The 25,488-nt window shown below is 35.5% G+C and overlaps 1 long non-coding RNA gene across 6 annotated transcripts in view; it reads left to right on the top strand.

Moving 5' to 3' along the window:
* Positions 1 to 25,488, top strand: part of LOC132691500 (uncharacterized) — a 1,565,096-nt gene that overhangs the window by 17,809 nt on the left and 1,521,799 nt on the right. For all 6 annotated transcript variants that reach the window (XR_013554851.2, XR_013554850.2, XR_013554852.2 and 3 more), the window contains exon 3: positions 12,135 to 12,254. This is a non-coding gene — a long non-coding RNA (uncharacterized LOC132691500). The remainder of the gene's footprint in view (positions 1 to 12,134; positions 12,255 to 25,488) is intronic.

The raw sequence follows: 25,488 nt of genomic DNA, 5'->3' as shown, positions 1-25,488 counted from the left end.
AATCAGGAAGGTCACAGAAGCAAAAACCCAAAGCCCACATCTATGGGCATTTAATTATAAAAGTATTTTTTTCAAAAATTGTTGTTATTTTGCAGATAACAATAATGTAGAAAGAAGTCATAAAAATGACAGAAAAATCCATTCACTTTTCATAGTTTTAGTAACTTGTTTTCTTATTCCCATGTACCTTCATTCCTTGTTTTATTTACATGTATTCTGTACATAGGATTCCTTCTAATGAGAATACAGTTTTTCATTCTACTTTTTTAACTTACTACTTTAAAGTGTAGGACACTTGGGGGCGCCTGGGTAGCTCCGTAGGTTAAGCATTTGACTTTGGCTCAGGTCATGAGTTCACGGTTTGTGGGTTCCAGACTAGTTTCAGGTTTTGTGCTGACAGGTCAGAGCCTGGAACCTGCTTTGGATTCTGTGTCTCCCTCTCTCTCTGCCCCTCTTCCACTCACACATGCACATGCGCTTTCTCTCTCTCTCTCTCTCAAAAATAAATAAACATTAAAATTTTTTTTAAGTAGGACACTCATTTGATGACCCTTTGCAAAAGTGATATAGTGATATAAGAGTCTTTAGTGATGAATTCAAAGATCTGTAAGCAACTAGACTATACAGTATATTTAGAACTATTTACATTGAATATCATAACACGGCAATGGAATTTAAAAAAATTATTTTCCTCCTTAAAAGCCATTGTAAATTTGCATCATATTTTAACTCTTTGCATTGATGTCATCATGTGTAACCAGGGTATTTTGCATTTGTGAACAAAAATATAAAGTGATGAAATCACAGTTATCAAAAACAAACAAAAACCAGATAACCAAAGCCAGAAAAGAAATAAAATATCATATGATGTAGTATTCAGACATAGGGAGGCACCAGTATAAGAAGTAGCAGAATGAAGAGGAGTGAACTAAGAATATATGTTGAGAATATTTCACTTTAGTTTAATTGTACTATATTCCCCCCAAAAACAAAGTTTTTCTTTATGTTTTAGCACTTTGTATCTACACGTTTCAGTTGAGAAACAAGGTAGATGATTCACCTATTTTGTCAATTTAAATTTTAATCTCACTTTTGCTTCTTGTTTCCTATTTAAATATGTCCTCAGTGTAAAGGTAGTGTTTGTGTGAATTGAGTTTATGTGTGTGAAACATGGCTATTTATTACTGTTATCACAAAATTTTGGTTAATCATATTAAATAAAACCTATCCGTTTTGTAGTCAATGGCACTTTTCACGATTAAAATTATAATGAATTTGGTATAATGGAGTACTCTAACTTTTTAATAATTTCTCATTTATTCTTTTAATTTCTAGATTTCTTCATTGTACGTTATATATAAATATATGTACATGTAGGGTTATGGTAATGGTCTAAAATATATTAATAGGAATTGTTTTGGTTTGAAATGCTTCTCAAAGGTGAAGTGTATGCAACTCTTTGATAAATATAAGCAATTTTTTATTTCATTGTCCCAGGTGAAATGATCCAATTGCAAATCACAGAACTATGTTTATACCTCTCAGTGACTAAGATAGATTTCTTTGAGTTTGCTTTACTGTATTTTATGTAATGAAACTTTTCATGAATTCTAAATATAAGATGTATGTTTATTAAATTGTTTTTACCTCCCTGAGAATTATAATATCCTCACCCTCCCGGGCGCTAGTTTCTACTTATCAAGTAGATACATTAAATACTTCCCCTGTCAAATGTCATGATCAACAATGATAAAAAGAAATTAATTTGATAAAAGTAAGATAATAAGAAAACACAATGGAACCTTAAGATAGAATCCATAAATGTTAGAATAGAAATTAAATAAGAAATCAATTAACTACTAACAACCTATTTTTAAAAGAAGAAACTCTTTGTATCTATTTGCAATAAGTGTGGAATATTTTCATGGACAGTGATTGTATTTTCACAATATTAGAAAAAGTGGGAATACTTCTTTCCTAGTAAATTTTAAAGTGTGGAATTTATATTGTTAAAATTTTTAACTTACTCAAGAAAGAGGTAACAAACCTCTGCAGATCAGCAATTTCAAGAGTACTTCAGAGAATTATACCTAAAAATGATATCAGAAACTCTGAAGAATGTGTGTGATTTTCAGTCTTCCATCAACCCAGCATGGGATTATATTAGCCTCAGCATCTCATCTCAACTGAGAGTCTGGAGTGGAAAAGTAAACATTTAAGAATAGTGAGGAAAAATCTGAAAATGGGGGTAGAGAAAAAAAAAAATAGAGGAAACCGAAACAAAACCAAACAAAAACAAACCCAGAAAGCCAAGAATCTGGCTCTAGCATGTAGAGAGATTTAGTTTATATTCAAGACACCTTTACAAAACAACGGTCTATTTACTGCGGTAAGGGGGAGAAGGGAAAGAAACACACAATATTGAATCCCCAACTTGCAATTTAGTTCCAGAGAGCTTGAAAAAGTACAGCCTATGTTTATGTAATTTGTAAATTAGAATGCATACATATGCAAAAAATACATTTAAGTAAACATCTGAAGAAAACACATTGCTTATACAATTCAGAAATTATAAATTTAAAGTTACTACGATGGATTTGACTATTTAACATGTCAAACTTCTGAATGGACAGAAATCAGCGCATATAATAAACACATTTGAAGGACAAATGAAATTATACATGTGTCTGTATACACTCATAATATGTATAGCTATATATATATATATATATATATATATATATGTGCATGTGTATGTAATAATAAGTGTTAATAGACCTAAATGTACATGTAACTCATGCAAAGCAATGAAAAAGTGTCCAATAACTTAAGAGAAATATAGGCAGAGGAGTACGGGTAAGAAAGTAAAACAATACAAAAAAAACCAGAAAGAACCAAATCGTTTGAAACCTCGAGCCTCAAAACATTAAGTAAAAACCATACAGTGATTGGTAATGATTTAAAACATAAGGTTGTATTTAGTGTCTTCAGGTAGATTAAGAAGGTTGGATTTTGTAATTCTTTATCCAGATTGGAAATACATACAAAGTTTCCGTATCTAATTCTACTAATAGGATTTGAAATGAGGAAAATATTGGATCAGTGTTCAAAGAAAAATATACAAGAGTGTTCATTTCAGTGATATTTTTAATACTCCTAAATCAGAAACAAATTTAGTGTCATTTTATGATAAAATATACATACTAAAAACAATCACGAGGTTAGTAAAACGGATTATGTAGATCAAACTTTGCTAAATGGGAATAACCATGCTATCCTTTGTAGTGTAAAAAGACACATCATGAAATAGAAGGGTTGCATTTTTATAAACTAAGATTATTAATATGATTATCTATGATATATGAGGGAATATATCTGGAAAGTTATCAAAGTATAAGTCAGAGTATTGAGGGAGAGGATTTAAAAATATTTTTTAATGTTTATTTATTTTTGAGAGAGAAGAGAGAGAGAGAGAGAGAGAGAGAGAGAGATCACAAGTGGGGGAGGGGCAGAGAGAGACAGAGACACAGAATTCTGAAGCAAGATCCAGGCTCTGAGCTGTCAGCTTAGAGTTCAGTGCGGGGCTTGAACTCACAAACCATGAGATCATGACCTGAGCTGAAGTTGGACGCTTAACTGACCTGAACCGCTTAGGTGCCCCAGAGGGAGGGGATTTTTGCATTCAAAATATAAATCAAGGTGAGATGTTCAAGGGAGAGAAGTCATATTTTATAAGGTGATCAGGTCCCAGAGAGGAATATTTGAGCAGAGACTGATGAGAAGCTAGTTAGGACATAACGTTGAGAATGGTATATTGCTTGAAAAAGCAAGAAGCGAGTATAAAGGCTTTGTGTCAGAAACATGTTTGTTGTGATTTAGGTACAGAAGACAGATGTGAATGATAGGGAGATTTTTAAGCCAGGTAAAGTGAGGTCTACAATGCCATCACAAGGGAGCTTAAAAGTCATTGGATGGATTTAGCAGAAGGCTGTCATGATCCAGCTTGCCCTTATGGGTCCCTGTGGCTTAACACTGGACTTAGAGACAAAGACAGAAACAGTTCCTCATAGCTTTAGTAGGTTACTCTAATAATCCACCAGAGAGATAATGGCAGCTTATACCATGTTGATAGTTTTGAAAGTGATGAAAGCGACAGGCTTCTGGAGATATTCTGGATGTAGATTCCAAATGGAGTGCTGATTATTTTGATGTAGGGGATGAAGGAAAAACAAGAATAAGCCAATTTTAGCCCGAGTGGCTCTATTCTTAATTTTATTCAATATGCCTTGATTTAAATTCATATTTAGAAAGCCACACATGCCAAGTGTTACCATATTGAACAGAGCAACTCTAGACAATAAGGGTGCAAAGGGGACAGAAGTTGAGGGCTGTGTTTTTGGGCTGCGCCAAGTTCAGGGCTTAGACTCAGAAATAGGCAGACCAGGAGAAAAGCAGGAAGGAGTAGCAGGAGGGAGGGGCAGGAGCTAAGAGAGTGTGGCTCTACAGGTCCGGTGAAGATACAGGAGGGGACAGATCTACTGGGTCAAGTGCTGGCTGTAAGTTTTGTCAGATATGCATTTAACAAGGAGGAAAGACTTCGATCTTGAATGGTGTTTTGTGACTGGCATGTAGGGAATGATGCCTCATTTCATTTGGTTCAAGAAGGAATCCAGCCTTTTCTTTTGTGTGTATGGCTCCCATTCATTCCTCATCAATTGGATTGCAAAGTCTTGAATGTATATTTCTCTGTCTTTTATGTTTTTATATGAATAATTGTCTGACAGAATATTTTTTAATAATTTAAAGGGTTAGACATACCTGCTTTTTATTTTAAATGTCATTTTATTCTTAAAACTTTTTCATCATTTCTGGAGTACATGAATTAGTTAAAAAATGATCAAAAGCCAATTGTTCAATAAAAAAAAAAACACAACAAAATATTTAAACTGTAAAATGGAAGAAAAATAAGACTCCTGAATACTGGTTAGGGAGATTTGCAACCATGGTCCATACTTTAAAAAAAGGGTTTGTCAAACTCAGTATAATATTAATGTCATCTATACAATTAAAAATGATGCTTATCCACTACTGTTGATTAATGTCTAAAACCAACAATCATTCTCATAAGGGAAACGCTTTCTCTAATTGTTTGGAAGTGCCCTTAGGTTAAAAGACGCAATAATGCCTATGATTACCCAGACAAAAGAAACAGCACTATCTAATTCTGTATTAGTATACATAAAGTAAAAGGTAAGATAGTGAATATGAGGATTCTATTGTGCAATCAAATTAAATGATGCAGATAAATATCACTTCCCAATTTCACATTTTCATATGTAAAGGCCATTTAAAATGGAAATTTTTCTGTGGGGAAAACTGACAAAAATTTCAAACATCACTTTATTCTTTTGACAAACTGCTTTTTCATTGTCTTTGTAAAAATATTTATGTGGAGAATATTTTATTGAATGTAAAAGAAAGACATTATTTGAGTGAACTGTGGTTAACAGATAAATACCTACAGCACTGAGTGTAATGAAATAAGTATTTTTATCTCTTTCTGAAAGTAAACATTTGAAAAATTATGTATAATTGCTTACAGCAATACAGTTTCCAAAGCTCAATCAATTAAAGTGACAAAACTTTTATGAAGTATATTAAAACATTAACCAACAAACAGAGGTGGCCTATTTGGCACAAAATGAAATACAGATGATGGGAAACTGCATGAAAATTGAAAACTATCCCCTCCCCCAAATCTCCAAAATCACAATTTACACATTTTTCTGACACAATATTAGTGACTGTACAAACAAGGGAAGATCATAGAAGGGTTCAAAACCACAAACACACTGCACACACACACACACACACACACATACACACACACAATATTCTTCCCTCAAGTGGTTCTGATGTTCAGGTTAGCACCACTGGCTATGATTTGTGAAGCTGCTGAATTATTTTCTGTAGAGAATAAGTTCATCTTCAACCAATTCCACATTTGGACAACTTTATCATTTCAGACCAATGTGCATTTGGCCTTTATGTCCTGTTCTCATTCTTGTCAGATACTTGTCAGTATCTTTACAGGCTGGTCCTTGCAAACAAATTTTTTGTGCTAATTTGGATATTAAACTGTAAATTTCAAGTCATCTCCTCCCCCATTTACAAAGGTTTTATCAATTACTGATTTATAAAAGATCAGATGAAAAGTATTTAAACTATCTGGCATAGATCTTAAAAAAAATTAAAGATTCACATGAATAAGCCATGATTAACTTTGAAACTTCTAACTGAGGAAGTGACATCCTTCTTGAGGGTATAATTTGTGCATTCTTCCAAATTCTTAACCTATTACTTGATTATACCCGTAAGAAATAGGCAGATATTTTTACATTTTTCTTTTTTTCTGTGGCATCTGAAGTTTGTCAGCAAATCTCTACATCATTGACTGATATACTGCATTTGGCGAGAGCCAAGAGTTTTTGTAGTAATTGGCAGAAATGCTGTAAAATTATAAAGTAAACATACACACAAGCAAGAAACTATAGCAATGAAGAGCTTGCGGGCTGCCCTCCTATAAAATTAGTTATAATTAATGGTCATGTAAAATATTCTGTATAGATTTTCAATGTGGGATGCTGATGTGAAAACAATGTGTATAGGATGAAGTTATTTGCACTGTGCAGAATTCAATCTGTATCAGCCTACCCACTTTCTTCCCACAGGTAGACACAGTTTATGCCATTTATTTGGTTTCACTTGAGAGAATAAATCTGATCTCTTACAGATATTTCCTGTCCAAATATAAATCTACCTCATGTGGACTAGTGCAGTGTTAATTAGACTCATTTATTTATTTTAACATGAATATCATTGGATTAGAGGGAATCGTCTTACGGACTTAAATATTGATTTAAACTGCTCAATGTATAAACATGTTTACACACTTAAATTTTGTTTTAAGTGTTGCGTAACATTTACTCTTGGAAAATCAGGAATTTTTAAAATATTATATAAATATATATATTTACATATATATTTATATTTTATATTATATATATAATATATAAATATATATATTTACATATATATTTATATTTTATATATATAATATATAAATATATATATATTTACATATATATTTATATTTTATATTATATATAATATTATATAAATATATATATTTACATATATATTTATATTTTATATCTATATATCTATATCTATATCTATATCTATATCTATATCTATATATATATCATCCCTTGTATTTGTGGAAACCTCAAAAATGCAGAATTTATTTGAAGTATATTTATTTTCTGACAGTTGTATAAATATCTCATTTTTATTTCCCATGCATATTCTATAATGATTTAGTTCAGAAATTCAGTGCTAGCATGCTGACATCCATATCCTTATTATTGAACTTAATGTGAACATGATACTTCAGGGGACCTAATTTTTTTCAACCTATTCAGGATTTTTTATTACTATTTAAATAATCATTATATATCTATACATTATATTTTTAAAAACTGAAGTATTGCCTGGCATGTGTTATATTACATTTCTTACTCAGTTGGTTAAAAAAACATTTCATTTTCTGTCATAAATGGTTCAGTCACAAAATAATACAATTTAATGGAAAGGATACGGGATTAACATTGTCATGAACTGATTTGACTCTTGGTGACATGACTTTGAGAAAATTGCTTGGTGCCTCATTTTCCTAATAGGCAATGTGTGGTGTATAATGATACTTTTTAATTCATATACAAATGAAAAATCGATATACATTGTTGACCTGGCATCTAATTACTAATTAATAGATGTTAGTTACTGTTATTTTGTTGTTATTGTTATTATCATGCCAACTTGTGGATTTTGTGCTAGCCAAACATTTAGTGGCTCCTGTTTTGGATTTCCCAGGGTGAGACTGAGATGGACACTTTTCAAGGTAGCAGTGACGTCCCCTGAGGAGTCAGTAGGATGCTGGGGGAAAATGGATGGTATTCTCTGCATATTGAATCCCAAATTAGAAATCAGAATGCAGCGTTCATTTCTGACCATTATTTGTGGTTTTAGTGGTGGCTTGGTTCCCAGACATGCTTACCAAAATATAATGAATCCAAAATATAGATGCTTTAGTTGAATATTCTGGGAATTTAAATACCATTGAGAACAGTGTTATAAGCAGATGATATACTATGCCGAGATATCAGGCAGACAGCTTGCAAATATGTCTTGGAAATCTGATTGCATTCTTCCATGTGGATTTACTGTATTATGGTATAGAGACTTTTGATTTTAAAATTGCTGTGAAAAATACGTATTTGTTGCCACACATTACAGATTTCTTAATAAAGTATGGATACTAACTTCAGAGAAATGTAACACAGAAAAGTACTACTGGGCCACATTAAGACACTTACCCATATGGCTCGATAAATAAATGTCGAAATTAAATAACAGCTAACAAGTAACAATAAATGTTGGCTAACCCACTCAAGTAATTTTTAAATAATTTGTTTTGAATTAATCAAAAGGGGAAGGACTGACAATGTAATGCCTAGTGGGGAAAAAAAAAATCCCATCTCTTACATAACCCTCTCAACAGCGACTTGTGCAAAAAGGCTAGGTTGAGTAGTAACTACACTAAAGCATCAAAAGATACATCAGAGCATGTTTGGTTTATAATGTTATTCGGAGCCTCGTTTGCTTTTATTTTCGATTTGGCTTGCCTTGTTTAGTTTTGGTCATAGAAGCAGATCTTTCAAATATGGCATAAGTGGGAAGTTTACATCCTGGCAAGAGCCTTGTTCTTTCTCAGCACATGGGATTTTCTTTCTTTCTTTCTTTCTTTCTTTCTTTCTTTCTTTCTTTCTTTCTTTCTCAGCACATGGAATTTTCAGGGCCATCTTGGTTGTTGGTGGCAAAGGAATTCAGGAGCCACTTGGGTTCCACCATTAGCCTTTCTCCTAGGGCAGCAATATGTTCACCAAGAACAGAAAAGGATTCTGAGGGGAAGACTCTTGCTAAAAGCAAAATAGACCCGACTTTCACCTATTGTTTTCCATAAGCTAAAAGACAGGGTCAGTGCGTAAGTCATGAGTGAGAATGTGAGGATACAAGGAAAAGGACATGGATGTTGAATGGAAGAATGACTGTCTTCTCCCCTCCACTTTTTATATGCTTGATACCAAGTTTATAATTTTGTATTCTCCAGCAAGTAGCCAGGTAGATTTTAAGGCCATTGTTTAAAAAAAAAAAAATTAGTGTAGTGATTTTACATGATGTTCCTCTGGTGGACCTTGGGAGTAAATATTTCCACCAGCGTGCCACTCAATGTTTATAAAACAGTTGACAACAACGTTGAAGTAGGATGGAAATATCAGGATGAAAATGGTTTCAAAATTGGTCAGGACTTGATTGTAATTTTGTGAAATGTTGGGTAATGAATGATATCCTTTTTCTAATAGCCCTCAACGTTTATTTCCCACTCCCTTAACATTTCTGATAGCTCTGTCATTGGTCTCTAAAAATCTTGAAAAGGAATCCTTGAGTAGATTCAACTTTGATATCATTAAATTTACCTACCTAGAATTTGTAAATTTTCCTGCTGACACAGAATATTGAACTTAATGGAAACCGAAACAGGAGACCCTGAAAAACAACACATATCTCAGTCACTGAGCGAGAAGAATTTCCATACAAACAAGGTTCACAAAACCTAATCAGTGAGGGATTAGTGGCCATCATCATTAGCAAATGCAGAAACACTTTATTTATTCATTTGCCCATTCATTCAATAGTTCAACAAATATTTATTTAGTTAGAGTATCATTGACCCATAATGTTACGTTAGTTTCAGGTGTACAATACAGTGATTTCTTGGATGATTTCTAACTTAAGGGGATTGACTCTGCATGGTCCTAATTGCATACATGAAAAAATTAAAAAAAAAATGAACAAACAAAAAAAGCAGAAACAGATCCATAAATACAGAAAACAAACTGGTGGCTGCCAGAACACAGAAAGGGGGGGAGATGGCCAAAATGGGTGAAGGGGAGTAGGAGGTCAGGCTTCTAGTAGTAGAATGAGTAAGTCACAGAGATGTAAGGTACAGCATAGGGAATATAGTCAGTGATACTGTAATAGTGTTGTCTGGTGACAGATGGGGTAGCATGACATAATGTATATAGAGCTGTCCAATCACTATGTTGTACACCTGAAGCTAATGTAACATTGTGTGTCAGTGTACTTCAGCTTGAAAAAAGAAGTTACAGAAAGAGTTTTTTCAATGTGTTTTTAAAATTTATTTTGAGAAAGAAAGGAGAGAGAGAGCAAGCATGAGCAGGGGAGAGGCAGAGAGAGAGAGGGAGAGAGGGAGTCTCAAGCAGGCTCCACACTCCACATGGAGCCCAACATGGGGCTCAATCCCAACAACCATGAGATCGTGACCTGAGCTGAAATCCAGAGTCCGATGCTTATTAACCAACCCAGCCACCCTGGGCACCCTGATAGACTTTTTTTTAAAGCAGTTATTGCCTGGGACATGATGAGATAATTGTTAAACTATTTATCAAAAATAAAATAGAAAAAATGTTAAGACAGAAGCTGCTAGAAAGAGTATGAGAGATGTAAATGAGATGTAACAGAGAAGTAACACATACATTAAAGGAGTTCATACAAAAGATATAAAAAGAACAATTGAAGTTATAAATGAGAATACTTCCAAATGAAATTCTTGAATCTGTGATCTTTATCTAGAAATTTTTGTGTAAAATTATTATCATTATAATAATTAATTATTATAATTATATATATATAATATATATTCAGTATATATATATATAATCAGTATAATAATATAACTGATTCTTAAAGTTTCTGGACAGCAGGGATTAACAGTTACATGATCAGGAAGAGAAAAAAATGTCATGCATGAGAGGCAGAGATGATATTAAAAATCAAAGCAGACCTATCAACCAATCAGACAGGAAGTGGGTTATCCACGTACAAACCACTGCTGACTGACGTTAGTTAGTTAATTGTATTCAGAGTTAGAGATTTTGTCTGGGAGAGACAAGTGTTTTCACGATGTTTATTCTTCAGACTGTCTCCCCTCACAGTGACTGTCACATTGGGTGACTTCTGTTGCTATTATTCTCTGTGACAATATCGAGGGCTCATAGGAAATGAATCCGTCATATTCTGACTTTGGGAGGCAGGGTTGAGAGTGTTATAGCATTTGTACCTAAAAGAGCTTTTATTTGTTTGTTTAATACCTAAAGCACTGTCTTTTGAAACTTTGTGGCTTTTATTAGTAGATATTAAGTTTATTCCATTAAGACAACTTAAAAAATATCAGTAGCCTTTAAGGAGTCTTTCCATTGGAAGCCCTTTTCACCAGAGTCTGTTGGTTTGGTTTTAACTGATGGGTAAGCTATGGGAAGCCTCCCTCTCACAAAGGTCTGTTCCTCTCCCTTGGCAGACTGTAGAGCACTGAATGTGAAGATACCCATTCATGTTTTTTTTTTTTCCTCCAGAGCTTATTGGAAAACTCATGATTATTTTACAACTTTTTTAAACAAATCTCTCAATCTCATTCAGTGTTCGAATATATATTCCTTTTGTTAAACACAACTTGGATATTCATGACTTAATTGCATATAGAAGAGTAAAATCTACTCTGTATAACTCCTTCAACACTCAGAGTGAGTTGTACTCAACAAAATACTCTATGTTGGTTTTATGAAAATCACTTAACTGGTAGAAAGAAAAAAGAATGTATTTTCTACCTTCCTTAGTAATCTAAATATACTTATCTTGAATAGAAGTATATGTGGTTAAGATCACTTGGAGTTTGTAAAGATTCATTTCACATGTTACTGGGGAAGCAAAAAGTAATAGGTAGGATCGCTTAACACACATTTAATATAATGTTGGTGGACCTGATGATTTTTGCATCATATATAAATTTCATTTTAAAATTCTTCCTACTTATTCAGTGTTCAGAAACTTACTATATTCAGGAGTATATTCTAGCATTTTCTTACTGTTTTACAAATTACTTAGAAATGATGCCATTGTATTTAACAGTGAGACATTTAACTTTTTTTTTCCAGACTTGAATGCAGCGATCATGTAAATTAGAGAAAGGAGATAAAAATAACTTCTGAAATATTCTTCTCAAGTGATATTTATTCTGGATGAAGCACTAAGATCGCTCATAGAGGTGTATCACTGTGAGTATTTTCTAATGAAATTAGAATGTTATTTTTTGTGTGTTTCAATAATGTCATATGTGCTACACTTTACCATAATTTAAGAATAACATATATAGATTAACAAAACACAGTAACATATAGTGTAGGAGCAGTAATAGGCAGAATACTGCAAAACTCCCGAAATACTTGCTGATAAGAGAAAAGCTCTTCATCTCTATAAATAAATAAATAAATGTTTGGGGTAAACCAAAGTGAAGGGAGGGACAACATATCAATTGTTTACCATGTCATGACGGTCTTTGCCAGAATATATTTAGTAGTGTGACAGTTTTCTGATGAGAAAGTAAAATAATTACAAATCTAGGCTGGGAAGAATGATAGTCTTACCATGAACAATCAATACATTATGAGTTATAAGATTACAAATATAACAAATGAGATACTTTTATAAGGCAGAATGCTTAAATGTTGGTGATATTTTTAAATCTATTGAACCATCAGTGATAATAGCCATGAGTTCAGTTTTTCAAATGCTTCATCTGTACCTTATTAAGTTATCAAATGCTCTTTACTCACCACATCTGCAGTTTAATCATACAGAACTATTACATTCGGACAGAATAAAAATGAACAAAACCTTGCAAAAACCTTGTCAATTGACCTGAGGGCTTGGTTTGGTCATACAAATGAAGATCTATATTTTCCACATGAAATTCCACAGCATCCTGCTGTAATTCGTGAGTAAGTGCTATTATGACTGGTAAAGAGGATGAAATGATAGCCATTTTGCTGGCGGACTACAGGTGGCCAGCTGAATCTCTTAGGTTGCGGTGTCTTTGATAGTTCCATGAATGACACAGAAAAACATAACCTCTGGGGGAGATTGTATTTAATAAGAAAACCTCCAGACAACTAAGCATTCTTGGGGTTTTAAAAGTCGCCTGTAGAATCTCTGGAGATACTCAGAGCTCACCAGCAGGGCCTTCCCATTGGTCAGGTCCGTGCACTACAGATAGCTACACATTTTAAATGTCACCCGGGAATAGAGTCAAATATGGCTTATGTTTTGACTTGTGTTATTGACCCCCAAAATAATTCAGATAACGAAAGGTCTTTTTAGATATCCTATGACATACTGACATTTTTCCCCCCTAAAACTGAACACATAGTTTGGGAAAATTCTTATGAATGTAACAATTTATATTTCATTTACTTGATCATAATTCCAGAGGTATTTCACCTAATAGAGTACCAGCTTAGATTTTCCACTTCAAATTTTGAAAATGTTATGCATAGTAAAGTTTAAGTCGTTCCAAGACTTGGGGTAATGGGTCTCATTCCTATTTTAAATGGGTAAGTAAAAGTTTTCGAATCAGTCTCAAGACTTGTTTCCTTTAGCTGAGTGTCATAATTTTTATTCTCTCATTATCTCATAAAAATATGTATTCACAATATGACTGAATAATAAAATTGATTTAAAGCCAAATACCCCTGGAGACAAAGTCACGCTTATTAAACATGTTACTTATTCTACTAAAGAAGAAACTCAGTTTTAATGTCTTTTAAAATACAATTTTTCGAGGCAGGGTCATAGAAAAGTTTTCATGAAAGTAAATATTCCTGTAAAAAGCAGACACTACTCTGAAGCAAATTATTTTTAATCAATATTGTTGGTTACTTGCATCTGAGAGAAATCTGTGAGTTGCTTTAAAACTATTAATCTTCTTCCAGAATGTCCTAGACCATTTATCAGAGCCATGTTGTCAAATACAGATTTGCAGAAATAATGTTCAGTGTCATTTAAGACTAAGTGATATTCAAAACCATACGGTTGAACACACTTAAATGGTTTAACACCATGTTCAGTCTATAAAATTCCCTTTGATCTAATCATTTTATTATATTTTGTGTCAATGTAAGCATGTGTGTATTTTAATGACTATGATTAGAAGGATGAATATGTATAGAAGTTCCCGTCTACCAAGAAGGCAACCTGGTTTAAGAAATTCTTTTTATTAAGCAAAACGTATCAAGCCCTCTAGTGGTGTTGGTATATAAAATATTTCACTGAGATGTTTGCTTAATAAGAGCATTTGTTTGTGTTTGTTTGGCCTTCAAGTATAGGAATTTAACATTTCCTTGACATGAGGTTTTTGCAAATTCCTGTTTGCTCTATGTGGCAGATAATTTGTAGTATACTTGAGGTGTTTTTTCTAACTTTACCTTAGGATAAAATTTTTAAATGCATCGATGTAAGACTGAAGTAATAAATAGCCCAGTAAGTGATAAATCACACTGTTTTGTATCAGTTGCTTTTGTCCTTAAGTCTAGTATTAAAAGGTACTTACAGCGTTCCATTTGCATGATAGTCTAATAATAATAATAATGATAGTTTTTACGGGAAAAACTACATCATGTAAGAACTTAGGTCTTCATTTAAGTAAACAACATGATGAAAGATTAACCGTGGCTTACTCTTCTTACACTTTCTTTGTAATTCTTACCGAGATCTTTCATACTATTTAAAGTCCAAAGGAAACAGTCTTATTCATACTTAGGGATGTTTCCATTGAGTTTTGTTTTTTTTGTTTTGGGGTTTTTTTGGCCTCTATGATAGAAGACCTGCACTTAGTATCTATAAAGTGTGTTTCAATTACTAAGGAACAGGTTTTGACTTCATGCCAACAGTATTTGTATTTCTTTCTTAAAAAAAAAAAAAGTTTGATGCATAGCCAGAGGAAACTGAGGAATACCAAGCAGTGGAAATGGAAAAATAATATGAAAAAGGCTGAGATGCAAAGATTAGTCTCAGAGATGGTCTTTTCTCAAAGATGAATTCCTTGAGGCCCTGTCTTTTATTTCAACTTTGTTTTAGACTCAGAAATTGGACCCAGAGTGGATCTGCTAAATGCAATTCTTTTCTTTTTTTCTTTCTTTTTTCTTTCTTTTTTCTTTCTCTTTCTTTCTTTCTTTCTTTCTTTCTTTCTTTTTCTTTTTCTTTCTTTCTTTCAAGCATATTTATTTATGTTGAGGAAGAGAGAGTGTATGTGAGTGCCAGTGGGAGAGGGGCAGAGAGAGAAGGAGAGAGGATCCCAAGCAGGCTCCACACTGTCAGTGCAGAGCCCAACTCGGGGCTCTGTCCCATGAACCATGAGATCACAGTGTGAGCTGAAATCACGAGTTGGAGACTAAGTGACTGAGCCCCCCAGGTGCCCCGGAAAGTGCTGTACTAGGTTTCTTCATTCTTCCCTCACTTCTCATCTTCCTATGGTATCCTTCACTGCGAGGTGAGAGTCCGCGTAATCCTGCCTTATCTGTCCCCACCAGTACTTGTTGGGCTGATGACCATTCTTTTGAAAATGTGTGCATTGTCCCTACTTCCCATCAAGAGATTTGTGCATGTGAATGTGTAGCCGGTGTCTTTTTTCTCCCTCGTTGTGCCCCCCTTGTTTTTAGAAGTCTCCAAATAAGACTGATTTAAAACAGGACAGTAAATCCTATTGGCCAATATATCTACTCTCCCTTTCTCTAAATCTAGACAAGTTTAAATCTATGTTGCTAGAGGCATATATTCTTAAATCTATAGCCTTCACTCTGAAATAAGTTCATTTAGAAACCTGACGAAGCTGATGTTTCCTACTTGCATGACCCAAACACATACATTTATACTTCTTTCAGATTATTCTAATCTTTTTCTCCAACCACGTGGTTTTGGAGTATCGCCATGATGGGTGATGTAGTGACAACACAAACACTAGCTCCAAAAAGGGAACAAAAAACCAGAATATTCTGGAAGTTGGTATATTTCCAGACTCAACCCTGTATAATATATAGCACTATGGAAGTTTGATTTTTGAACTAGGGGTCAGTAGAGCTTCGTCACCACCCATAACTGTGCCCTCAGGTCACATAGAATGCCAGGTTCATAATATATCCATGAACAAAGTATATTATGAAATATCTAAGCTATCTTGTAACCTAAGAGTGTCCTGTTTCTAAATCATAGAAGCACTCAAAGATATCTTCCTATAAAGTGAAGGGTAGCAAAATATCGTTTTCCAGGATATTTTCCCTACAAAATCTCCCACCTTTCTTAGTCTCTTCCTTACTTGTCAGGAGTTGGACTGAGCTGAAGAGAGCTGAACTGCCAGGTGTCTGAGTAGCCAATTAAGACAGTAAGCCAAAATGAAAGTAGCAGTCAAGCCTTTAATCACTTGCTGGGCTAATATAAGCAGGGAACCAATTTGGAGAAGGCCCTTACTCCCCCCTAATTCATTTTCCTTCATGGAACACACTGGTTGGGAATCAGGTGGATCAACACAGATGTGGGGCTCATTTATGCTGATTAGAGCTCTGGACAAAAGGCTTTTCTGGGTTTGTGGGCCAGGGTGCCAGGAAGTAAAGGAAGTAAGGATAGGAGTGGGAAGTTCCTGAGTCAGAGTGGAGAGACGTGGGTTCAAGGTTCCTCCATGAGGAAGTCTCAGCAGAGCTGCCTGAGGAAGGCCTCTGCCAAAGACCTCAGATAAAGAGGTTTGTAGCTGAAGGTATTTGGTCTAAGAATATGGACATGTGTAAGAGCAAGGCTGGCCGGTGGTCCTGAAACTCTCTACAGAGCAGTGCACGAGCTGTGCATCCTTTGAGGCAGGCCAGGGAATGCCTGCATAATTGCCCCTGATCAGGCCTGAAAAATCGCACATAGGGCTCAGGTCTGCAGTGAAACTTTTCACTGGTTATCGTCTTACTTGCTTAGTTCCCCTGGAGTTTAAATCAGAGAGCAAAAGCCAATAAAATTGGTCTTTTATTTTGAACACTGCATCACATCATCTTATTCAATCAATTTCAATGTATAGAGGCCCCTGCTCTGGGCTTGGTGTGAGGTGCTAGTTACACTAAGACAAATCCCCAACTTCAAGGAGTGCGGTGTCTACTGGGGAGTCCAGGGGAGAATATTTATCCACTGTTGTAACAGTATTGTAGAGTGCCTAATATACGCCGGGCTTGCTCAAAATTCTCTGCTTTATCCTCACCACTACTCCATTACTTATGTACTATGGCTGTCTTCCATTTTGTGGATGTGAGGCAGCCATTAAGTAGGGTTAAGAGAGGTTAAGTAACCTGTCTGCTGGTAAGTGGTCAAGCCGAGTCTAGAGGCCACACACACTTAACCACTGCAGTTTGCTTTCTATTTAAAAATATCTCGAGGCCAGAGACGTGCATAAAAATGTGAGGAGGGGACTGAAGAGAGGCACTGAGGTTCCATGGGAAGTAGTCGAGTGGTAGGGAAATTGAGTGGACCAAGGATTGCAGTTGGGCGGGGGCTGGATTTGAAAGGTGCAAGGGACAGCAGGCGGAGGGACATGATGAGTGGTGAGGAGAATAGCAGTTTGGTGTCTCAGAGAATAAACAGTGAGCAATACAAAAGAGGCTGGCAAGGTAGGGAAGGGATGGATAGAGAAAAAGAGAAGAGCGTAAGGAGGTGTGCGATCAGAAGGACTTCACTCATTGTTTTATAGTGGGCGTTGGTGAAATAGAGTTAGGGAGAGGAGAGATGAGAGTGGCCTATATGTCTTTCCATTTTGGTTGGATGCTGCTGCCTCACACTGAGGTAATGATACAGGAAGAGGTTTATGAAAATCGTGTGTCTTGCTATGAGGATCTTGAGTGTGTGCCTGTTGAACCCCTGGCTGAAGGTAGTTTGCAGACAGTTAAAAATGTGAGCCGATGATTGGAAGAGAAATGGAATCCCAGGGAGCACAATATCTAATGAAGAGGCAGAAAAATGGGAGCCTCAAAGTGAGGCCTCAAAGGGAGGGTCGGAAGCTATGACAGAGGAAGAGTCAGTAAATTCAGTATGGAATGAGTTTTAAAGAGACATCAGTGATGATGATGATGATGAGCTCACTGCAAAGGAGAGATCAATTAAGATCAAAGCTGACCTGATCTTTGCAACTGATAGGTCACAGCTGTCTGTGGTTTAGCAGGGGCAGGATTAGAGGAGCAGTGAGGCCAAGGCCGGGGGGGGGGGGGGGGGGGCTAGATTGAAGAGTGAATATAAAGCGATGGGACAGAGGTCATTTCCCTGCGAAGAGAAAGAGATGGTAGAATTAAGGTAGGCTTTCTTATTGTTTATTAACTTGTCCATTAGTTGGATTTTTTTTTTTAATGGGCGTGATAGGAAGCCTAGAAAGAACCGGGAAAGGCAAAGCACAAATCCCACCAGGGTCTAAGGCGGAGACGCAGGGCCAACTGGAGCACTTGATCTGTTGGACTTTGACAAGGTCACGTAATCTCTCAATGCTTCGGTTTCCTCATCATTGAAATGTGGATACAAATAATACCGGTCTAAGAGTGTGATTGTGAAGATTAGGTGTTATGATATATGTGCAAGTGATGGACAGCAAGACTTCATGATCATGTTTGCTGTTATTTTGGGGAAACTAGTTGACCTCAATAATGAAGAGACCTATAAATGAGCACATCCTCCCAGACTAGAATAAAGAGGAAACGACTGACATTTCTTTAGGCAATTTTGTAAATATGACGCTCAGGGGGATAAGGCCTTAATAGCCCAATGCTGTTAGCAGTTACCCCTTTTCTTAAAGCAAAACTAAGAGTAGAAGTCAGGACCTCTTCTGGCCTAAAATTATAAACATCTGGTCAATTCAAAGATGTTTCGTATTAAGACCCCTTTTATCCTAAAACTATAAGCATATGTTTGGGAATATTTTTCTGTTAACATTGTATGATACATCTTGCTTTTTGTAGGTGAGGTGGGAATCTTCTATTCAGATTTAACATATGTCTTGTATTCTTTCTTTAGCACAGGCCAATAACTACTATGACCCTTTAAGTAATGATAGAAAACCCTTCTAATACAACTACCTACAGAGAGGAAAATCATCATGCCCTCTTCCATGTACTTAGGAAAAGGAGTTTAAAAACTCTTTTTGTGAACAGTGCTAAATTGATTTAAATATATTTTAGAAATATTCTATTTGAGAATACCTTGATAATTGGAATCACCTTACAGTTTCCCCATCAACTTTGGTTATTATCTTTTCTCTGTGGGCGAGTCACATATTTAGATACAACCAAAAAGTAATTTGTTGTGAGCCTGAACGGGAGTAATCAAGCTAGGGAATAAAAAGGTAATGTTAAAGTAACAGAACCGATATTCTTGTATATATTTATAAAAGGACATTTTCTTGCAGAGTATGTGTGTATGTATGAATCATATGTCTTTTATTGGGATTTCTATATGCAATCCTATCACTTGTTCTGTGAGAACAGTCTTGTGCTTACTTTCGTTTAACTTGAACCACTCTTTTCCTTTGGATTCTGGGTTAATTTAGCCTCGTTTTCTGTCCTTTTAGAAACCGAAAGCTGCCAATAATCTCAGATACTGTTGAATGGAAGCTAAACCTAAGAGAGGCTAGTATCAAATCTGAGGATGCGAGTTCCTAAATTTTGTTCTATTTCTGTAGGCCTTACTCATGCTGATTTATGAGCTCTTCTGAGATTCAAGATCTGTTTTTATTCTTAATTGTATGTGGTGTTCATTCTAATATGATTTACACTACACTCAAAGGCTTTCTTCTGGCAGCATATGAACAATTTATACTTCTTGGGGACTCTTGCCTGTTTGAAGCACAACCAGTTTCTTTTGGGAAATGACTTTTAATTAGTAAGTAGGACACTTTTCATCACCTGCAGTGGCTTAGCTTTTAAGGGAATAGGACACGAGGCCAGTGACACCTTCTTGGGCCCGCTGTCTCCAGAGGGGCCTGCAATTAAGCTGTCGGTGAAAGAAACAGCAGCCTCACCTTTTCCCAAGCGTCTGTTCCCCATTTCAGGTTTACTTTTGCATTCTTTTTCTTTCCTTGCTACTTCTTTGTTGCTTGACGGAGCTCTCTCTGGTACGGAGGTTCTTAATACTTACTTACAGAAGGGAACATGAAGAATAGGATGCCAGTCTTCAGTACAAGTGCAGAAGCCTTATCATACTTACAGTGATATTGAAGGTGGTTGTCCGTTACACATCTTTCTTGGGGGAGAAAAAAAGAAGATCGATTTTAATTTGCTACTTTTTAGTGTCAGCATGGTTTCACTGTGCAGCTTTAAATATGCACATAAAACGCAGTGGCACTAAAACATGGTAAGTCAAATGCTGATCATTTCTTTTGTCAAAGAAGCATGATCTTAACTCATGAGTCACTGTTAAATATAAGTGTAATGTGGAGGAAAAATGAAAATACGTTATGAGGGGTTCTTTTTCGCCAATTTGTATAATTTTTCAGTTAAGCAGTCATAAATCAAGGAATATTGTATTTTTTGAGGCTCATTAAAGAGACATTATACATCAGAATAGTGAAGTCGTCAGCATAATGAAATGATGAATGCCTGTAACTATCTGTATGTAAATGATGTGAGACAGATTCAGGGTGTTACAGAGGAGAATAACAATCTCGCTGACAGTTCCCTGTAGGTACAGTTGCTGGATGCTGGTGACAGATGTTAAATGCGAACCTCTTCAATGGTGAGCACTTATTAACGCTCAGTGGAAACTAGCACTATAAAATAAGACAAATAGTAGATAATATCATTTTAAATAAATTTGTTCAGCAAGGTGTGTTCTTGCATTTGAAACACCTTCTTTATTGACAGAGGCCATATTCTAAATTGAAGAAAACCTGTTAGAAAAGAAAAAATGGCAGTTTAGAGAACTAGTACGTAAAAAATGTATGCATATTTTGTCCCTTTCCTTCACTTCTGTACGGGCTGTCCGAAAGTAACTAATAGGTCAGACTTACCCACTTTTGGTTTATTTATTCTGTCAACGGAACCTATCTGTCCCACCTGTTGTGTATACATACTCTACGTAGTGAGATTGGTAATCTGCATACCATTTTGTCGACCACCATCTCTGGTGCCGTGTATGAGTTCTTTCTTCATCTCCGTATCGATTACAGTCATGTCTCTTTTGTTTGAGAGTCCCTCTGCTGATTAGCCGGGGACTTCAGTCCTACGTTTCATGTGCTTTATTTCACTCCCCGAAGTGGAGCAGGCAGTAGACGTAGTAATTTTCTAGAGGTTCTTGTTTGTGCATTTCAAAACAGCTGATACAGGTGCCAATTACATGAATAGATATTACTCGAAGAAGAAAGAGACAGAGAGAAAGAAGATAGGAGGAAGGGAAGAATGAAGGGAGAAAGGGACAATTTTTAGTCCAGCATGGGTCAACTGATGAGTCTCGGTCAAATCCTTTGAACTCTCTCTGCATGTATTCCCATTTTCTTTTCTTCTGTTCAGCTTTATTGAGGCATAGTTGGCGAATTAAATTTTAAGATATTTGAAGTTTACAACGTGATGATTTGATAAACGGATACATGAACACAGTGTGAAAGGATGGGCAGAGAACACACATTGGATTGTCTGAATGTACGTAGTCAGTGACATTAATAAAAATATTCATATTCTCTATACTTTGGGGATGGGGGTTTATTATTTGTAATGAAATATACCCATACCTGTGCTATAGTATTTTGGCACTTTATTTATTCACTTTATGTGAATTTCTAGCAAGATAAATGGTATAAATTCTCCATAAACACCAGCTAATATAGTGCTACCTATTCCCTATCCTGATATATATGTAATGGGGTTTAAATTAGTTTGACTATTTTAAAAAAAATGTTTATTTATGTTTGAGCAAGCAAGCAAGAGAGAGCATGAGTGGGAGAGGGACAAAGAAAGAAGGAGAGAGAGAGAGGGAATCCGAAGCAGTCTCTATGCTGTCAGGGCAGAACCCGACTTGGGGCTTGAGCTCACAATCCCTGAGATCATGAATTGAGGCAAAGTCAAGAGTTGGATGCTGAACCAGCTGAGCCACCCAGGAGCCCCACATTAAGTTTTTTAAAGTTTATTTATTTATTTTGAGAGAGAGAGAGAGCGCGCAAACAGGGGAGGGGCAGAGAGAGAGGGAGAGAGAGACCCCAGGAAGGCTTTGCTGTTGTCAGCCCTGATAGGGCCCCAACTCAGGATCCGTGACATCATGACCTGAGCAGAAATCAGGAGTTGGGTGCTTAACTGACTGAGCCAGTCAGGGATCCATGACTAAAGATATATTCTTAAAAAAAATCACCTGTTTTACTTCTTTTTGCCTTAGGAACACAGCAAGCTACAGGCACGTGAATTTTTTAATTAATAATTAATGTTTATAGTTTGTGGCGATATGAAAAATCCATGAGAACATAGTAGTCGAAATTTTCAATTGTCTCCATATTAAGAAGAATAACCACTTAAATTGCTAATGGCACTCTCAATATGCGAGTATATAAAATAGTAATTATTGGTTGAATTCCTTATATACATTTTTGGAAATTTTATGTTTAAGAAAAAGATTTGAAAATGTCTAGACACAACTTTTAAGTCCAAAATCATGCATAGCTATTATATGACTAAACTAAAATGAAAATATATATGTTTAAATATACTGTGTTATTTTACCTTTCCTTTGCATATTCCTCTACTAACAGACGGTCTTCATTTTGCAAGTATAGTCGCTTACCAAAAGAAATACACTTACGATTTTATATAATAATCTTTAACTTAGTTCATATGGAAACAAACACACAAAATCTGAGAGCATCTATTATATATAATAACAATTTTAAAATATGATTCACTTTTATATATAACCAAATAAATATATTTTGGGTTTTTTTCTCATATCCTATTTTATAATTGACTGTCTATTTTGCCTTAAAGGGAAGAAAGAAGCAGTTGAAAGTTGTGGCAAGGGCACCATTTTGGATGTTGAAAAAAAGGCATGGAAAGAATAATCAGCATTTAATTTTAAGCTGACTCCCATTTTTTCTCTAAAGGAAAGGAATCCAGGGTTCTTTTCATGAAAATTATTATTTATGAACAATTTGTTTTATCTCTATATTGTTAAGAGGCCAGCAACAAATTGTTGGAAAGCATGACATAGATCAGTCATTACTTTATAGCCAACCATCTTCTAAAAGTACTGCCGCTGGCGTAGAATTGAATATGCTTTTATTTATTTATTTTTTTTTTATTTATTTTTGGGACAGAGAGAGACAGAGCATGAACGGGGGAGGGGCAGAGAGAGAGGGAGACACAGAATCGGAAACAGGCTCCAGGCTCCGAGCCATCAGCCCAGAGCCTGACACGGGGCTCGAACTCACGGACCGCGAGATCGTGACCTGGCTGAAGTCGGACGCTTAACCGACTGCGCCACCCAGGCGCCCCGAATATGCTTTTATTAAATTCTGTTTACATTTAGGCACTTTTTAGTATCTGTGGTAAAATAATAGACAGCAAAATAACTGGATGGGTTTATATATATAAATCTATAAATGCATTTTATAAATATATAAAATTATATATATAAGATTTATGAATATAAATATACATATCAAGTTTTGTGCTTCTTAATATAAGTTCTCACTGGTTATTATTACAATTCAGTGCACATAGTTTTCTAATTATATTATTTTTACAATTTTATATTAAAAAAATCACTTTTAAATCCATACCTCATTTGACCGATGACATGATTTGAATCCTTTTTTTTAATTCCAAGTTCATTGCTCTATCTGAATCCTTTATTTTAATTCCAAGTTCGTTGCTCTATCTGCCCTATCACAGTGCTTCTTGATAAATCTCTCAAATTTAAATCCAAAAGTATGCATGCTGCAGTCCACATGGTTGTACTTTCCCAAGCCCAAGCTACAGTATATGGAAGGAGACTTATTTAATTGGACTTTTTCACATTTACTAACTTTCTCTTTCAAAGGTAGTTTAGAGATAGAGGAATGCTCAGGAGATTGATTGAATTCAGGATAACATTTCCACCATTCTGTTGCACAGACAAATGATTGCAGAAAACATTTCTCAAAGCCAAAACACATCCTATCTTATTACGTAATTCTTCTTCCTTCAATTACATATCATTTGTAAACATTGCTAAGTTATCATTTACTGCCAATTGTAATAAATGACTTAAGCATTTTTAAAATTATAAATATTCATCTTTCTTTCAAGCTGTATGCACATGTACACACACATACACATATATGTTATATAATATATACATGTATATATGTTATGCATTTTTAATAAGCTTCAGCTTTATTAATCAGAATTTAGCCATCATAGTGAGACTGAACTAGGAAGCACCAGAAAGCATTAAAAAAAGTTTTTTTAATAGTTACTTACTTTTGAGAGAGAGAGAGAGAGACCTAGCACAAGTGGGCGAGGGACAGAGAGAGGGAGACACAGAATCCAAAGCAGGCTTCAGGCTCCGAGCTGTCAGCACAGAGCCTGACCTGGGGCTCAAACTCACGACTGTGAGATCATGACCTGAGCCAAAGTCAGACGCTTAACCAACAGAGCCAACCAGTTCCCCCTTACCAGAAAACATTTGTAGATAGCACTAGGATTATCTGAGGAACTGGGAGCTGTAGGAGCCATTTATGAATATTAATACCAGGAATCGATTAATTGCTCTGGGGCATTTAGAGTCTTGGAATGTTACAAATGGAAATGACCTTAGACATCATCCATTCTTTGGATGGCAGTAGTTGAAAAATGTTACACTGCCTTAAGCTGATTGGAACTTGCTGCCTGGACCACATGTAAGAATAAGACTACATGAAACATATCATAAGCTGTTAGCCCCATCTACCACCGGTGAGGCATGGAGCTTGGCAGCATTCTTGCTGCGGCTCAGAGAGTTTAAGTCAAGTGCCCAAAGTTGCACAGATAGTTAACTTTGAATCCATGGCCATAAACGGGCCATCTGACTCATAATCCAGTGCGATTTGCTCTGTTCTGTTGACAAAGTACAAACATACCCAGTAGGCTTCGTCAGACTAAATCCAGAGACATTAAGGAGATTTAATAGAGAACATGAAGGAGATCATTCAGGGTATGGTGGCTGCTCTGAATCCATGCCCTTGTGGGTTCAACTTCCTGAGACTTACTCTTTTCCAGGCATAATGTACTTAAGATTATTCCGAAGCACTGTAACTAGGCACCTTCTTTTATTAATTACGTTCACTGTATTTTATGTTTCATCTGTCTTGTCTTAGAATTTCCAAGAAGGTGGTACCTATTCTATAAGCTAAAGAAACGGATATGTGTAAGGTGAATATACTAAAAAGAGATCATGGAAAATCTCTTCATGTGTAACCTAAACACTGGATTATGATGCAGATATTTTCAT

The sequence above is a fragment of the Panthera onca genome, chromosome B1, assembly GCF_046562875.1.
Source record: "Panthera onca isolate mPanOnc1 chromosome B1, mPanOnc1 haplotype 2, whole genome shotgun sequence".
Taxonomy (NCBI): Eukaryota; Metazoa; Chordata; class Mammalia; order Carnivora; family Felidae; genus Panthera; species Panthera onca.
Note: the sequence above shows the minus strand (reverse complement) of the source record. Positions and strands in the feature narration are given on the sequence as shown.